Consider the following 19,067-nt stretch of genomic DNA (forward strand, 5'->3'; position numbering starts at 1 on the left):
CACTCAGAACAGTTATTTTGTCTCATTCATCCTCTTACAGAATGAGTATAGGTGAAAATATAAAGGCTTTGTAAGTATCTGAAGGATTACTTGAAAGATTGAGCTCAGAAGCAATTGGAAAACCAAAGCATCTAAAAGTATGGAAGTGTGCAGAAAGAAAGCAATATCTAACTTTGTGCAATGATTGCTACAATCAGTGAAGATACTTTGCTTACAGTGATCAAACAGCTCTATATTCTGAAATCATGCTCAGCATCAGTTTCACATTATCTTTTGTGCATCTTTTCTACACAACTTGGTAAATTATCTACATGCCGGTGAACATGAAAGCATGATTTCAGACAGGTACTCCCTTATCCTCAAAACAGAAACAAAACTGTGGCCAATTTTAACAGCCTGAGCCAAAGAAAACCTCAGGAAATCTTATGAAGTGACAATGTCACAGAATAACACTATAAGGAAGACAGCTGATGTTGCTTTACTTCTCATACCGTCAGGCAGACTATGGTATATACCTGGTCCAAATAAATATTCCTGATGTAGCAAGGAAGGAACAAAAATGTTGTTACTGCATAATTTCCAGATGTAGGTCTTGACCACTTGACACAGGAAGTCAAGTGTGAAGCAGTATAGAAGAATAATGAACTGCAGCAGAATTATATTACCCACACCACTAACAACGGGGTTGGGGGGGGGGGGGGGGGAAGGTGTTGCTTGTTAGAATAGGTGTTGCTTTCTACTCTCCCCCCAGCAGATTAAGCATGTATGTTCCACGGCAAGACAGATTGGAGGGGGTAAGCAACAGGAGCAGTGGCTAAAAGGAGAGTAGGGACTAGTCCCCTCTAGCCAAGAAGCAACTGACTAAATGTGCCAAGAGCAGGGCTCTAGGCTGGCCATCAAACAGCTTTCTGTCCACTCCTCCTGCTGTCCCTCAGAAGCAGCTTCTGCATCAGTAAAATATTTCATATCTGATTCCCTATACAATACTGGTGTCCAGCTCCTCTTGACATCTGGCTTTGTAGTAATCTCAATCAGTAATCAAGAGAACGGTTTGTCTGTTGAAGAAAGTGCGCAAAACGCTGGGTAACCCAGGGCTACACACCAACAAGATCTGCATTTGCTTGTCTTGTACTTCAAGAGCAGATGGCATTCAATATACTGAAGGGGGTAAGTCAAATGTTAAGACAAAATACTTTCTAGGAGAAGGCAAAGTTGAAAACCACTTGTCAAAGTATGCCACAAAACCAAACAATTTAACATATCAAAAAAGAATAGGATAACTGTATGGCTAGGAATGTTCTCATGTGTTACATTAAAATATTTCTAAAAATAATTAAAGAAATAGTGAAACAAATTTTCTGTTAGAGCTTAGTGAGAATGACAGAATATCTCCTTCCTGCTTAATACAAGTTTTCTTTTTCTTTTCTCTGAAACAACTGGAGACCACCACCATCAGGAGACAGGGAATTGGACTGGATGAACTCTCTGAATCTAACATAATCACAGTTTCTATTCTCCCTAAAAAGCATGATCAAATGATTAATAAAGAGAGTGTGCCATAACTGAGACATAGGCTGATCCCAGAAAGTGAGTCAAACCTGAAAGTTCACCAGCACAGATTGTCATATCAATATCAAAGATCAATTTGGTCAGAAGGTTCCCGAAACAGAAGTCAGGGTGAATGACTAAAATCTGGGTAGACAAGATCCTGCAGCAGCCATCAGATAAAATCAGTTAAAAATGCAGTTTGTCATGGAAGTCAGCCAACTAGCTGCATGTCCCAACAATGGCACCCCCAAAAATGCAAACAGCAGCTGCATGTAAATAGAGAATTCAGTTCTTCCCATACACCCTGGTTGCTTCTTATTAGTATCAAGCAAACACATATTACCATTGTTTGTAGAGATCTGACAACAGCAGCCCAAGCAATGTCTCAGGGTTTCCTTGTGCCCCCCAGGCTCTCTGTGTCCTCCACTGTCTTTACACAGCAGCTGGACCATAAACTTACTGCAAAGAGAGCTGCCTGTTGTTCTGTTTGCAAAAAATGTGAGTGACAACAGCAATAGGAAAAATAAATACAAATGGTATTACATACACATGCAAACATCCCCATGTTTGGGGGTATTCAGCCATAAGGTAAATACCAAAATTTTTCTTGACACCTAGATATTTATAAAATCAAAGAGACCTACAAATAGAATAAAAAAAAAAAAACAAACAAACAAAACCCACAAACCCAACACTTATCCTTGCCAAGACCTTCTCCCAGAGTGGACAGCCCCAGGGGCCAAGATCTCAGCTCTGCTCCAAGCTGCAGCGGTACCTTCACAATGGGGAATTCCCAAAACAGAAAAGATACCCCAGAGCCACAAAACGAACAGATTTGGCTCCCGTGCAAGACTTCCTCTAGCTGTCAAGGCAAGAAGTGTGTCATGGTTGAAAAACCCTCTGTGTTCTGGCTACTCCCCACTGGAGATATGGTGGGCTGAGACAAGAGGATCTTGAGGGCTCTGCTGAGCATCCCTGGCCTGAGATCAGAAACATGCATCCAGCCCCATCTCATCCACTCCAGTGGCATCCAGAACTGCATGATATTGCAGACAAGGTCTTTTATCAGTCTCTATAAGCCTTCTACCACCTTTTAGGCAGTAATGCTTTTATGGCATTACTCATTAATAGTTCACCTGTTGCTTTGCTGGATGAACTCCTTGCCACCATTCCCCTCCCATCAGAGCCATACCTGTGGAAGATATCATTTGTTTTCAAGGTGCAAGAAAAATCCTTTTAGGGCCAGCACCTTGCTGGAGGTCATAAATATGCAAATTGAAGCATTAAACAAGTCACTGTATCACTAATGTTGTATTTGCAAATGATGGGTTAAGCCCTCAGGAGGGGAGGTTTTACCTGTTGATGTAAGAGTGAGTAGAGATGTTATTTGCAAACTATTCTTGACCAGTATAAGCCTAGGTTTTAAAAAGTCCCGTGTGGTTAAACAATGACTCATGGCTGATCCCTATCTTGCCTGTCAACATTCACCGTTGCTTTATATCTGTATCATTGCTACAGCACAGCAGAAGACCATGAAAAGGGGCGGAAATAAAAAGCATTCATTTACAACGCATCACCAGTCACTCAGTTTCTGTGCAAAACAGAAAATACTGAGGTAGTGAATATTTAATGGCTTCTTGGAATAAAATTTAAAAAGAATTCAAGTCTTGAGTTTTTACCACCTGCAAAAGAAGAACTAATTAGAGGAGCACAAGCAGAACATTAAAAAGGTCTTTCAGAAACCTCCATTGGGTTCATTTTCATCCAAGTCTATTCAAAACAGTTCATGTATACTTAAATGCACATGCCTACACATGTGTATAAAAATACAGTGCAGCATCCCTCTATGGTGGCCTCCTTTGAAATATAGCATAATTCTGAAATCATTCAAGACAGTTGAGAAACAGACCCAGCCTTACCTTCCTAATTGCCAGCTTCTCTTCACCCTTTGAAACTGAATCCTCATTTCTGTCTCTATGGTGACAATGACGTCCAGGTCCCCTTGATGAGAAGGCTGCTGGCACACGTCAGGTGCCAGAGCACATCAGCACCACAAGCCTCTCCAGCTCCTCTGTGGGACACTATGCTTTTCTCCAAAACTGCATCTAAGAAATGATAAGATAAAGAAAACGGTGTTAGACCACCATTCCATGCCTAAAGAGAAGGAAACTGGGTCTAAATACAGGGTCTAAAAGCTTTTTTTATTTTTCTCTTCCATAATAATTGCTGCTACTCCAGAAATCAATGTGATGGCACTGCTATCAAAGAGCGTATCTGGATAACTTACACGGAATGAAATAATTACAGGTAATTTCTCCCAGAGGGTTTGACAATGAGAAGATGTTTGCATCATAAAGTAGAAGTAGCTGATAAGCAGCATGATTAAAACCTCCTACAATGTCCATCCACCTGCACATGGAACCAGCAGTGACAGAAAGATATTTCTTGGCTCCTGGTTAGTGGAGAGAGGAGCAGGAGGGAAGATTTTTATCAAGTGCTCAGTAAGGAACAGCAGGTGGGACCTGTAAAGGTGCACCTTTCCCTCCTTCGGAAAGACACATTGAGTCACTGGGGTTACAAAACACCAGCTATTATATATAGTCCTAGTTATTTTTTTATGATGTATATATCTAGCTGTTGTATAATGCCAAAACGCACCTCCATTGTAACATGCATTCTTGTAGCAGCTTATAGGCACAGCAGAAGATGTGCAGCCCTCACTAGTGCTTTCCCTCTGGTTTCCTGAATCAGGGGAGATGTGCTAGGGTAACAGATTTGACTTTCTGCCACAGTCCACTGCCAGCACAAGTTGATACTGCACACCCTGTAGATGCTCTAGATTGTCTGTTTTTTACTGACCTTTCATGAGTTTGCAGGTGAAGGTGTCTGGTACAGTTTTGCATCACTGCAAGGAGAAGAAATGAAGTCCCTTAGTGCTTGTAGCAGCAGGTCTTGCCCGAAGAATTTAACTGTGTGTGATACACCACTGCAATCAGTTCCCTTGTGATTCCTCTCCTATAAAGTCACATGCTCAGTGAAATAAAGACACAGATTTGTTCTGCATTTCCCTTAAGTTTCCACATCCTTTTTCACTAGTCAGCCAAAATATATATAACCCATCATTTTAAGATGAAGGTTTTAATATCCAAGCAGACATTAAGTACAATTCAGAAAAGGCATAATAACAACAGTATATTACCAAAACTTGCATTGCTTTAAATACATGTTAAAAATCTAGCCACAGACTGGGTTACTGATGCGCCATACCTACTGCATGGAGATTTTTTTTCCTGTGTTCTTTTCTTGATCCTTATTCATCTCTTTTCTAACACTTGGGCTGTAAATGCTTGGTGCTCTATGTCCTGCCCTTCTCATGCTGGGTTCCTGGCCTTCACCTGAAGCCTTAGATGTTACAAAAAAAAAGCAGTTTGAGAGGAAACACAAAAATATCTAAAACGAGACAGTAGTACAGGACTTAGTCATGTGTATAACCCCTGAGAAGTGAGGACTGCACCCAAATGATGCAATGCCTCAGTCTACATAGTTGGTAACACAGAGATCATCTTTTCATCCAGAGATAGTTTTCTCTGTTTTTTTTTCTCCTCACAGGAGCACCAGCTATAGGTGCACAGCAGAAGCCAATAGATTTGCCTTTAAAAAACCACAACAGAAGCACAGATGAAGAACTGAGTCTCCTAGTTCATACATAATTAATTTCTATTTCATGGCAAAGTGATACAGAAAATATCCCTCAGACAAACCACAGGATGCAGAAGTCACCAGATTAAGAAGGTGTCATGGTTTAAACCACGGATGGAGTTGATTTTCTTCATAGTAGCCGGCAAAATACTGTGTTTTGGCTTTAGTCTAAAAATAATGCTGATAACACACCAATGTTGTATGTCCTAATCTCAGCAGAGTTGCACAGGTGTGCAAGTTCCTTTCCATCAAGAACTTACAGCCAGCCCCAACAAGGCAACCAGGAGAAACAGACCAGCAAAGGTGATGCTGACAAGCCCATAAGTCAACAAGCATTGGAAACACCCAGGAATCAGAGATGTAATTTAAAGCATTCCTTCTCCAGTCTTCATAGATGTCTAACAGCGAAAGTTGGCCACAGCGTGCAGCAGCATCAAGGTGACAGTCCCCAGATTAACTCCGTGGTAAAACCAGGTTACAGTCAAGGTCAGAGTATCACAGAGATCAGTCTCCAAGGTTTAGCCTGTAGCTCACATGAAATTTTAACAAGAAAAGCACAATCAGAAGAGGAACAGGCTTTAAAATAACTAACATAAAAGATAAATAAAAGCTTCTCTCAGAACATAGGACCATTGAATGGTTTGGTTGGAAGGAACCTTAAACATCATCTAGTTCCAACTCCCCCCCCCCCCCCCCAAGTAGCTCAAACTCCCATCCAACCTGGCCTTGAACACTTGTAGGATTGGTCACCACCATTTCTCTGGGCAACCCTGTTCCAGCGCCTCACCATCCTCACAGTAGAGGAATTCTTCATTACATCTGATCTAAATCCACCCTCTTCCAGTTTAAAGTCATTATCCCTTGTCCTATCCCTACCTGTGCTTCTAAAAAGCCCCTTTCAGATTTCTCAAACAATAGCTTTGATTACAATAATTTTGGATCTGGTAACAACCACCGACATGTGTGCATGAACACCATAAAAGCAAAACGAAATTTAAAGGGGTCTTCTATCTAAGCTTATTGAGGCTACAAAGTGATCTTTCAAAGAGATTGTTTTCTTCCTACCCCACACCATGCAGGATCCCATCAACCTTGTAAGTACAGCACATATACCCTTCTCACTCTATATCCATCTATTATATTTCACAATCATTTAACATTATGTTAGTTACATTTCATCTATCCAAGGAATATACATCTCAGAACAATAATACATGTGGTAGGCATTTCACATCTCATGCTACAACCAATTACAGCTTCAAGAGTTAATTTTTCTTTCTGTGGCCGTACCTGTTGGGACAAAGAGTGTGACTTTTAGGATTTTCTCATCTAGGGGAAAAAAAAAAAGAGCCACCAACCTCCCTTTCCCTCAAAACCCCCTTCCCTCCCCACCCCTCAATAAAGGAGGTAGGAAAAAGAGAAGGGAATCCCTGTTGCTACTGAGCCAGGTCAGGGTGGGGTTTTCACAGAACAAGTTCTCTGGCATTTTGCTGTTTTCATGTTTTTAAATTTCTAATGGCAACTGTTTAACACATTTCTAATTGGAAATGCACAGTAATGACTAAAATAGGAGGTTTTCATATAAAAAAAAGCTATAATTATGTCTTTTGCTTTGTTTGACAAAGCTATGATTTTTACCAAAACACATGACCAGCCCTCGGGTGGTCTATTCATAGCAAACAATGTATTGTCCTGGGCACACAAGAAGAAAGAAAAGATGTTTTTTAATTGAGCCTCAGACTTCATTTACTTAACTTTTATGGAAACTACCAGTAATAACTCGTAGAGGGCACACCATTATTTCTTCTTTCATCAACTCTACATGATCAAATGCTACTACTATCGGCAGCTTTTTTCTCATGTACTCAGTTATGTTCACCACTGGGACACTACAATCCTCTTTGTATAAGGGTTAAAAAGCCAGAGGGATGAGATGGTTTCTTCACTACATCTGACAAAGAAATACCCAAAATCCATTGCCAGGTTTACCAAGAGATTTCTTTCTTGAAGTTTACTTTTAATTCTTAAGCCACAGATGGCATGGTTGCTTTACTCCTTACCCCACGAACCCAAATAAAGCACAAAAAAAGATGGCAAACTACTTTCCTGAGACTAGGTAAAAAAAGCCATCTCTACAATCAGAAAACAGTACTTTTTTTCCTTGATAGCTTTGAGATTAGACATAATATCATGAAACTAGTGAGTGATTTTTGACCATTCCCAGAGTCAAAAATCTTTAGAAGTGCCCATCCAAAGTTGCTGAGACCAGCCTGGCACAAAGTCACTTCAAAGCTGTTAACTGAAAATGGAATTTCCATAACAGGAGTGTCTGAAGACATCTGCTGTTGAGGTTACCAGTTTGAGGAAATTCTGTTCATTTATTGGCCATGGATTGGCCATGTCTGTTGAGCAGAAAACTGGTCAAGAGAGACAAACAGGGGGTCTCTGGGCATGGGACTTTTTAGTGAATAGTCCGTTTCTATGGAATGTAAGAACAAAGTGAGATGGAGCAAGTGGGCATGCCAAGCGGAGCAGCTTTCCAAGCAGGCCACCACCTGTTTGCTCTGCTTCTCTGGAGACTCCACCAGCTCCTAGGATCACTTTAAAACCATTCCCATGTTCTCCAGCTGCCCCCATCTTTACACTCACAAACCATATTGTGCAACTGTTGCATCACCCACCTGAACAGAACAATTGCAGGTCATGTCTCCCTTGAGCAGAAAGCAAGTTGGTTCTGTCCATCTCATCCAAAAGCCATGCTCTCCTCAGTTTGAGTCTGCAGAACCAGGACACCCAAGACAGCCTGTTTATCCTACCTGCAGCAGCATATATCCACTGTGAAGCACCCTCTCCAGCAATGCTTGTGTATTTCTGCCTTGAAAATAAGTTTGCTCACTCTGTACACCTGCCAGCACACCATGTAACCAGCATGCAACCAATATAGACATTCAGAGACTCTGGGACTCAAGCCTTAACTCAAATTCGTAGTCAATCTGACAGAATTGATAGCCCACAGCTTCCAGCATCATGATCACTGTAGTTGTTCACCAACGGTTTCATACCTGCCAAGTGTGCCTACATTTCACAGAATAAACTGAGAACAAGCACATGTAGCCACACAATTGTGCCTGCCCCTTAAGGATTCTCAGATGTAACACATTTTCCCATTTACATTTTCCCATTCCATTAACGTTATTGAAGAAACATTTCATTTTCAGTTGTATTTTCAGAAGGCTAACAAGGGGCTCATGAATACATCAAAGCAAAGTCATATTATTCATTTACACAAATGTTTCTGATTATTTTTTTCTCCGACCACTCAGACAACACTTTATTAAAAAGCTAGAAGAAAAATCTAGTGTTTTTCAGAACCACCTCTCATAACCCTAGGTCCTGGTTTATTTCCACATTTGCAGAACATCCACAGGATGTGAAATGAAGGCACAGGTACTAGCTCTCCACAAACCTGGAGTGTCCCAGAAAACCACCTTCCAGCTGAGAGGGAACTGTCTCCAGCAAATACAATAAGCTATGAAAACAGTGGGAAGTGTACTATTCTACACGCATTGAAAATATGCTCCCTTAAGAGTCTTGCACAAACTACACCTTTGGTTGACTTCTGAATAGAGTCTCCAGGTGGTTAAAGGGCTGATATTGCATTATTTATGGTGACTGAAACGCCATAGTAGTGCTTAACAATAGAATTTACACAAAGTCACTTGATGGAAAGAAATACAGGGTGGGGAGAGGAGGTTGTTTACAAAACAAGTTACAGTAATAAAGCTGCTAGGCTGAGCCAAGAGACCTCTTAGTAAATCATTTATTCCACAGTTTGACAATATTTACAAAGGTTTTTACATGAATTATTTACTCAAGCTTTTATAACTTGTAACGTACTGTACACAAAACAGCAAAAACACATTAGAGCTACAAACCTGGGAACATACAGTTATGCAGTGACAGATGGTGGAAAGGCTTCTGACAAAGGGAAGTTTACAGCTAACGCAAGCAACAGCCTTTTCTATCTGTCATCAATAAAGGGATGAGGACTAGCAGGAAAATGTGATTCAAGGAAACAAGACAATTTTTCAAAAGCTACATTCTTTGTGATTGCTGGATTTGGTTATTTAAAAATAAGTCTTTTGTTTTGAGTGTCTAATTCTAAGAATTGCCATTTCAGTGAGTTACCACCCACCCGTGAAAGGCTGTATGGCACAAAAGCCAGAGCTTACATGAAAGAAACCCCAAAATTCTGCTGCTTACTCTGTTAGGTCAGCTTAAGTATTACTGTATATGTATCTAACAAGCCTGCCCAGAGATGCCAAGAGTGTTAGTGACTATGCCAGGAAGTGAACTAAAATGGGATGGAGGGAAGAAGGGAGGGATGCAGAACAGAGACAAGCAGAATACCTGGGGTGCAACAAAGGCCCTTCAGCACCAGTTCGTGGAGCTCTATTGAACTGGCTCTTACATTCCCATCTTTTACTGTCCAGCACTAGTGAACAGAACAATGGCTGTCAACATCAGTCACTTCACACTGTGAAAAGGGATCCCAGATAATTTCAACCTGCCTTCCTTCTGCCAAAAAAATTAAAGCACAAGAATCCCCCCTACTGAGTGAAGTAGAAAATTTGCTAAATTTACACTTCAATCTTTCTTCCATAACCTTCAAACTCATGCAACACACCACCACCTTCACACTACTCCCTGATGGAAAACAAAAGGTATCCCCACACTTGGTCTTATAGCACAGGCGAATGTAGAGCTATAATGAAGAACTATCCCTAGAGGAGATTGAAGCCTGTACTGACAAAGCATCATCATGCATCCTCTTCTCATCTGTCATTCAGGTTGAGATGTGACATACAAGGGATCTTTTCCTTCTTGTGGACTTGAGAGCTAGCAGGTGTTTAAGATAACAGGCAGACTGTAAGGATGAACTCTGTGCTGCTGGGATTGCTAAAACCCTGGCATGAAACCTAAAAGCTGGGACTTGAACAAGACCCAAAGGAAACCTTCACCCATGCAGGCAGTACAGCTGAAGCTACAACTATCAACAGCAATAAACCAGGGAGATATCTGTGCCCAGAATTCTGGAAATGCCTAGAAGTGACATTCAGAAGGAGGGAGGAGGAGTACCACACTGATGTCCCATACAGAACTCACAGCAAGGTACTTTTGCCTCCTTCTTTGCAGGGCAAAGGCTAGGCACATCGCCCATCAGTTGCCATATATCAGTTGTAAGCCCTCTTACAGAAACTCCAAGGCATCTACTCTTAAAAAAGACACGAAGAAAGAATAGAGTCATCTAGATTCAACTGGTGAGGAGACCTCTCCATTTTTTTCTTGAAGCTACTTGATTTTTCATTTCAGAACAACTTTAAGATCTTTTTTGCTCCCTGTGGAGAAAAACAAGGACAAAAAAATGGCTGATGTTAGCTCACTTTCCCCAAAAGAATAGCATATTAGGACTTTTTTTTTTTCACCAGATTACCACCCTCAAGATTTTGATCTGAACAAATGATCTAAGGTTTCAAAGAATAAAGCAGAATTCACCAGGACCATCCAACCTCGAGCAAAACCAACAGATTCAGGTGGAAATTTTAATTATAGAAGACATCAAACCAAAGTAACAACTGTAGTAGAAATGCAAAGGACTCTGTCTAGCTGAATTATGAAATTAGGATGGACATAGCGTGAGTCACTAAGCCATAGTAACTTGAGTCACTAAGCCATAGTAACTCCAGTCACTAGCTAAAATTCACAAGCTTTACTTAAGTTTTCCTTCAGGTCCTATAGGCCTAATAACACTGGATTTATATTTTTTTTTTCCTCCTTTTTTGATACTTCCAATTCGATTTTCCTCCTCGTGGTTTGAGGATCATTCCCTGAAGGCAGACATATACCCTTTCCCTTGTTAATCACTTTTGAAATACTGCTGCTATTGTCAGGAGCTATTGTATTGATTGAATCTGTCTAGAGTCCATTCATGATATCTGGTGGACATGTGCCCCTTAGAGAAGTTACTATTCCTGGGTGCTGCTCATCTCTGTAATGGAGAGAGATATTACTCTGATTTGTATCTAGTCAAAACATCCACATCACAAGACAGCAGAAGGACCTGAAACTTTAATTATTTCAATGGAAGCTGCAGGTGGTCTCCACTGACTTCTAAGTGAGGTAGGGCAGGTAGTGACATGTACTCACACATCACATGACAATGAGTTATACAACAAGACAGAGCTCTCCAAATGCTCCTTTGGTGTCAAGACAAGCCTCAGATCATTGCTTTTGTGTTCATAAGTGCCTCCAAAGATTGAGGATATCTGTGGAAAGAGGGTATTGTTAAGTTCTAAAACAGTGGGTGTACAAGAAACATGATACAAATTTAGTTAATATCATACTAACTAGTGTAAAAAATCTGCCTGTCTGAAACTGAATTTGCACCAAAAGAAATTCTTTCCCAGTGACTGTACCATAGGCTGAAAACACAGCTAGAGACCCAATGAGAAATTAATTTGTTTATTTCCTATAAATTAACATCTATTCACATGTGCATTCCAGATAATGCCCCTAGTGCTCCTGGTAGTATAACACACTCACAAGATTGGTTACAAGGACATCCTTCATGACAGGGGCTATCTTTTACTATTATAAAAGTGCAGAAGCCAGCATCCCTGTTTCAGCATGAGTACCCAGGTACTTCTATATTCAAGTAATTAGTTGTTACAACAGGCCCTAAACCAACATAGACTCAAATAGTAATAGTTCACAGTACCCAACTGTTCTAAAGTGACCTAGGGTAGGAGTTGGCAAACTGTATTTTTGATTGTTGGCATGTTAGAGACAGTTTGTTTAAAGAGAAACCAGATTTAAGTGTTACACTTCACATAAAGGCCTTTATTCTCCCAAATTGCACTGCAAGTGTGTGTTAATCTCAGTGCGGTTGGAAAAAAAGGCATTCTCAAAGAGATTTTAATCCTGTAAATAATGGTTTCATTAAGAACCATACACAACTCCACAGGGAACTCTAAATATTAAGCCTGGTAATAAAATCATTAGTTGTTCCAAATTATTCAGCATATCATGGAGCCCTAAAAAGTTAATGACAGTTAGTTAAGAGCCAGCTACAGATGGACCAAACACTAGCCGGTTCGTTTAAAATTGGGTTGGAAATTGTACTTCACACTGTGTGGGAACAATCCTCAACAACAGGGCAATGAACTCAGATACTTAAAAGAGCCTTTTTGATCACTAATTTCTAGTCACAGTCATAAATTTTTTTGTGAGGTCAAGAGTTAAGGTTTTTTTGAATGCATAACAATGACTAATAAAAACCTTACAAGAGCACTGCAATCATTAAAAATAAAACAAGTGGTTTGGGCTCCAGATTTCAAACCTTCCAAATTTCCTAGAACATGGTCCAGGTAACTTGGAAGTTCAAAGCAATCACTTTTTTCTCCTGGTCTGAAACAAAATTTTGCCTATGTATGTATGTGTTGTGTATACATATATGTAGGTAAATCAAAATTGTCTGGACACAAGAGCTTCCAGATACCTTGACTCCTGTCCGAAGTGCTATTTTGGCATATGTTCAGGTGCAATGTAGGCATCCGAATCGCCCACTAAACTCATCCTGAACAGCAGAACAATCTTGGTTCTGAGGCTCAGCCATAGAGGTCCATGCATACCACAGCTCTGCCATCAGGGTACCAGGCAGGGGAGGGATCCTTTTCCCAGCTTGACCCCGCTCCAGGGGTATCAGGCATGCTGTGCCAGTCCCAGCAGCAGCCGCTCCCCATGGAGCCTTGCATCTCACAGGGGTAGGTAGGCAGCAAGCCAGCACAGCTGCTGCCCTGCATCCTGCTGCTCCTGTGCACTGCCAGTCCCCCTCACACCTGCCACCCACCACTGCCAGCAAGGGAACCGGGAGGTTGCCCCGAGTTGTAGCAGCCCCGTGGGGTATGGTGTGTGACAGTGAGGAGAGCTGGTGGGATCCTGCACACAGCAGAGCAACTACAGCTCTCTGGAACACAGCTGTTATGTTGTAGAAATGCAGGTTTATACCAAAGGAGCAAGAGATGTTGTGGCTGCGGGATGAGAGAAGGGAAGAAAGTCACCTGGCAGGCTTTCCTCACCCAAACCACTGAAGACCAGGAAGCTGAATTGCAGCTCATGGACAACAGCATTCCCTTCCACAGAACTGTAAGGAGGGCTTTTTCCCATTGTTATGCAGAAAAAAAATACAAACATGTCATGTAATCGTGGAATGGTTTGGGTTGGAAGGGACCTTCAAAGTTCTTCAGTCCAACCCCCCTGTAATGAGCAGGGACATCTTAAACTAGAACAGATTGCCCAGAACCATGTCCAGCCTGGCCTTGAACATCTCCAGGGATGGTGCATCCATCACCTCTCTGGGCAACCTGTGCCAGTATTTTACCACCTTCATTGCTGCAAGAAAATTGTCCAGACCCTGATGGTTGTAGTAGCTCCTCTGCCACTCTACCAAATCTGTCAAAGTATTTGCACCGCCAGTAGAAGCTGCTACTGTAGTTGCTATGTTACAGTATTCTTTCAAATACCATAAGAAACCAATAAGGTAGTATTGGTCCCATAGCAAAAACACCCTATCAGTGATTTACGCCGCTGGAGTTTTCTGTACTGAAGTTTTGAATACTTTTGACAGTTTAATAAGACAAGAAAACAGTACATTTTGTCTGCACACATTTTTCACATTTTTATGAAGAACTTTCTTCATAGGAGCAGACTGTGTGTTCCAAAGCACAGAAGGGAAAACAGGACTTCTTTTAATTCTGCACCTGCTTTCTCCATCAACTTCTCTGAATTTTCCTCACCAAAAATCACATTTTTTTAATCTTGTCTTTACAAAGTAAAATACTGATGTCATTTGTACTTAAATAAATTGAAAAAAATCCTAGTGACAAAATTTATATTTTGGACACTAAAACTTCATCATATTAAACAAAAACTGCCCATTAAAACTTCAGTTCCAACATTTATACGTCAGGTTCACATCACTTCTGCTGAAATTAATTTATCCAAGAATCCTGTTCTAAATAAACAGATAATGTTTCTACTTTCATATGCATCCATGTATTAATGTATCCATTCTAATAATTAGACTATAAAAAAATATTCTACACTGTTGTGTTAACAAGCTTCATAAGTGCAGTGACAGTGCTGCTAAATTAAGTATATTTTGGGCTAATTTTATGTTTTGATCACAATACTGGAGAATTATTAGGAAGCTGTTATTTTGTCAGCTTTCTCATTTAACAAAGCAGCTTCAATTTATTAACAGTGTGGAGTGTGAATGAATCAATATGTTTCATTGGGCAATGTGTCATTTGTTAATCGGATATTGATGAGATTATTGACGTGCAGCTAATTAATCTCAAACTCTGTGCTAGCCTTCATATGTTTCCTTAATTATGTTCTTCATCTTAGTCTACCAACTTTGGCATGCAGACGCCGGCTTGTAGACAGTGAGTGAAGTAAGCTGTCAGAGGGTTTTTTCCACACATTTACAATCCCTTGGCAGCAAAATTATTTTCCGACTTGTAAATAGGTATCAAACAAATATTTAATAATATTTGCCAGAAGATTTATATTGATTTGGCAGGGAGTCACTCCAAATTAGCTTACCAAGAGATCTTGCATCATAAGAAGCGTACTTAAATAGATATATCTAATGAGTATTAAATAATTATGGAACTGTAAACTTGTAATCACTGGGAAGTACTAAAATCGCTTCTCTGCAGCTGTTATCACTGGACTCCTGGCTAAACAGACCTACTGTAACAGGGCTTATTTTCCCTTCCTGCTGCAAAAAGACAAATCTTTTTTTGCTGTTATTTTCTTTTACCAGCCAGCCAAGTTTAGCAGAGGGAAAACTGTTTTTTTAATGACATATAAAAGACGGGAATATTTTCACAGGGTGTGACAGGGGTCACACCCCCTAATTTCATAGGGTGCCAGCTGAGGTCTGGCTGAGGAGGGGGCAGGGTGGGTTAGCTCACTTTTGAGCATCCCCTTCTGGCTGTGGGATGTGAAGACTTGCCAAGAGCTGTTTTGCCCATTTCAGCTGGAGTCAGCTGAGGACACCGGCATCCCAGGCGCCATGGACAAAGGGAGCTGCAACAACGCAGCTCAGTGGGGTGGCACCCTGCTGGAAACCCTTTGTGCTACCTACTCAGGCACAATAGCTTCAATAGATATATAATTTGCATTGGGTTTATTATTCTCATATTTTTTAACCCACAGAAATACATCCAATGGCAACTGAGAAGTGAATCCTGGTAAGGCCTCTGCCAAGTAAAACACAACAAATCTTCTCTACCCCGGCAAGGGTCCTCTGTGAAGGGCAGGGAAGGTGGATGCCAAATACATTTTGATTTATGAAAAATATAATTTAAAGCATCTACTTCACCTCTGAAATAACTACCATAAGCTGTATAACAATTAATTTTTCTTTTTTCCTTAATAATGAATCTGGAGCACTCTAGAGTAAGAGGATCAGTTGTCAGCTGCAAACAAATGAGAGCACAGGCAGTGTTTGTTCCCCCTCCCCTCTTTCATGCCTAGCTTGATTTCTATGGAGGAAGAAGATACTTCACAGCTGGAGACAGGGTGGACTGGTGCTCCCAATGCCATTAAAAATCTCCAGGATGACTGCCTAGTATGCTGTGTTCACATAGGACTAACCTTATCACAAAGTTTAAGGTCAGGTAAGAAATTCTCTCAGGTCCATTTGATGACTGCTGGGGTACTTTTTGTCCCTACCTATAACCACCAGAGTAACCTGCTTTAGAAAATCCCCGGCTATTGCAGGGACCTAAGATGCTGATGAGAAGCCCTCTGTAATAGTGCATCTTATTCAGTCTTCATAACCTTCAAAACAGATATGGCACAGCATCTCAGGACTCCCTACTTAAAGGCACTTAAAAAAAGACTCTCCCCCCATCCCCCCCCGATGAGTCCTGTGTTTCTGTGATTACCAAAGTTTCATTTTATAACTCAGACGGTCCTTTCCAGGCAACCCCAAGCTTTAAGCTTCCTACTGGCTATTTGCATGACAGCAACAAAGAGGTTCAAAAAAAGCAGCACATACATGAAATAGGATTTGGGATAGAAAGGGAGGGTCAGGTCAACCAACAGACCATGGAGAGAGGGTGGGTTGTTTCCAAAGCCAGTTCAGAAATGGACCTTCCAGATAGGAAAGGTAGCTGGAAATAAATTGCAAGGTGAAAACAGTCTATTAAGAATCATGGAGGCATTTTGTTCCATCTCCAAAAATCCAGGCAATGGAACTATAAATGGCCATTAGCTTTCAAAACCAAATCATTCCAGTAGCAAGTCATGCCACTGGGGGAATCCACGTTACTGTGCATGCATCATGCGCGAGCAAGACTACCGTGTTTCAGCCAGCAACATTTCAACTTATTTTAGGATAGCAGTCTTTAAAATGTTATCAGAGAGCTCCTAGTTTTTACGTATTGAAAGAAAGCCTAGCAACTTCATACAAACAACTATGTATGTAATAATATACATAAAACTGTGCAACTCACTACAACTTGCAAGCTAAATTACAGCTAAACAAACACCTGAATATATCTTTTGAAGTACAAGGGCTCCCCTAAAAAAGGAAATCAATGCCAATTTTATTCCATATTTATAAGGATCCTTCTAAAAGGGAATCAATGGACTTCTAAATCTTAAATAACCAGCACTTTGTCTGTAACCTTCAGCATCATACCAGTATTCACAGCTGTTCAGTTCATTTTTTAAAAACGTTGACCAACAGGTTTATGTTGCAATTTGTTCCAGAGAAAACAAGAATGATACAAACTTCATTTGATATGACACTATAGCAATAATCGTCCTAATTGGCCTTTGTTTCTGTTTGTCATCTATAATTATTCTCTGCACAAATTATCATGTTTGACTGCAGCATTTATGATCGGTGAGTTTCTTAATATGCCATTATCAAAATCTTTACAGCAATGAATTCACTGAGGAAGTTGAAAATCCAGCCTGGAAGTAACACAAAAGTGTATTTTCTTACAAGCCTCTAGAACTGATGAAAAGAATAAAAAGCTATGTTATTCCCAAACATCATATCTTGGCCAATTATGATCTCTACAAAAAATTCACTAGAGAATTCGCAGCATCTCAAAACAAAGCAATTAACCATTCCCTGCCAAATTAACCAGCCCATGTCAAATCTGGCCAGCCCCTACCCCCTTACCTCAAAATGAAGAAAGAAGTATCAGCATCACAACATGAAAATTTTGCCAATACAGATTTTAAATAGTTGGGGGTTTTTTGTTTGTTTGTTGGGGTTTTTCTGTTTGTTTTTTCAAAGCACAAGTTCTATTATAGATACTTCTCAACCAAACCAAAACCATAGTATTATTTGCATCATTACATAGGAAAAACACTTTTCTCTAAATAGAGGTGAGATTATTGATGGTGGTGGTGGCATTTCCTGTGGAAAGCCCTGGGAGAGAGACATCCCACCCAACTGCTCTTCCCAACTAATTGAGCTGCGTCAAAAACAACATGACTTTTTCAGTGTATTGTCTACTCTGCTCCATCAGAAGTCTGACACAGAGTTTTATTCTACTTATAAAGCCTTATAATATTTCTGCCTGCTCTGAACGTTGTTACACTTCTGAAAAGCTGCTTGTATTTACACAAATCTCTCGTACTCTTGCTACTTCAGGGGTCTAGTCTCAGTTTTCCACACATTTCCCCCCAGATACTTGTGCTTGCCTGAATCTGCCTGTGTATTTGTAGAGTGCCTTAAGAGAACTGAGAGCAATCTCTTACTTTATTCCTAAAGCACTATATATACACACCAATTCTGCATCATGAGTCATCATTCCCTTCCTAATTCCCCTTAATGGCAAACTTATTTCAGGTTCACATCAGAGAGAAAATAGAGCCTCTAAATTTGGATGATGTGATTTAACACTCAAATAGGAAGCCAAGCATACACTTTGCTTTCTAAATAAATATAATTTTACATTTGATCAGAGGATTTAAAAATCAGAACTAAAGTCCAGGCTGTGTTCTCCGTTTTTACACCCGCATCTGTACATTGTTTATTTTGCAACAGAGCTGCTCCAAAGCCAGGGGTGAGAGACAGAAGAATCATGCCCCACCAGCACAGTTTTTCTACAAACAAAGCTCTTTAATACCCATTCTCTGAGTTTCCCGCCATGCTGCAGATTCTACCCAATAAACCCTACATTTTCAAAGTCTATTCTACATTTTCTTAATTCTAATTAAACAAATCTTAATCTTGACTTTAATGGCTGCAATTATGATACTTCATTATGTTAAATGTTAGTTGCAACATAAGAATAAATTGTATAAACAGTTTAGCTGCAATTGCATGGAGTCTAACTGTACATTACTCATTAACAAGATGTGGGTAGCAGCAATTATAACATTTCCTCCTAATGTCCCTATTTATTGAGTCTCAGCAGCAAGCCCCCTTTTCACAACACACACTGATTGACGATAGCAGCTTTTGTACTTGTGAAGAACAGGCACAGTAACCTGCTGTGTGCCTGTAACTCAGATCGATGGAAGTACACATTAGCTCTTAGCCTCACAGGCCGGAGTTCCTGAAGGTCAAAATAGCCATCAGCATCACTGTAGGGTACAGAAATCATTTCACAAATTGTGAACAAAAACAACACAACTTGCTTTGCAGTTTGATTATTGTTTATAGATACAGCAAGCCAAAAATTAAAGCATAGCCTTGAGGCAGCATAATTATTTACAGCTGA

The 19,067-nt window shown here is 40.4% G+C and overlaps 1 protein-coding gene and 1 long non-coding RNA gene across 3 annotated transcripts in view; both read right to left on the reverse strand.

Moving 5' to 3' along the window:
• LOC133266690 (uncharacterized) overlaps positions 1-3,621 on the reverse strand; it is an 80,459-nt gene extending 76,838 nt beyond the window's left edge. Inside the window, exon 1 of the mRNA XM_061448165.1 lies at positions 3,468-3,621. The gene's annotated coding sequence lies outside the window, so the exon portion shown is untranslated. The remainder of the gene's footprint in view (positions 1-3,467) is intronic.
• A 5,570-nt stretch (positions 3,622-9,191) lies between these two features.
• The window catches only part of LOC133266425 (uncharacterized), an 82,289-nt gene continuing 72,413 nt past the window's right edge, over positions 9,192-19,067 (reverse strand). The window contains exon 5 of one of the 2 annotated variants that reach the window (XR_009742399.1): positions 9,192-9,825. This is a non-coding gene — a long non-coding RNA (uncharacterized LOC133266425). Of the gene's footprint in view, positions 9,826-11,167; positions 11,574-19,067 lie in introns of those variants that run through there. The other variant, XR_009742400.1, reaches the window with a different exon arrangement.

This window comes from Pezoporus flaviventris, unplaced genomic scaffold (assembly GCF_033815535.1).
Source record: "Pezoporus flaviventris isolate CSIRO_AGI_PZ_B2104156 unplaced genomic scaffold, CSIRO_AGI_Pfla_v1 ptg000007l, whole genome shotgun sequence".
Taxonomy (NCBI): domain Eukaryota; kingdom Metazoa; phylum Chordata; class Aves; order Psittaciformes; family Psittacidae; genus Pezoporus; species Pezoporus flaviventris.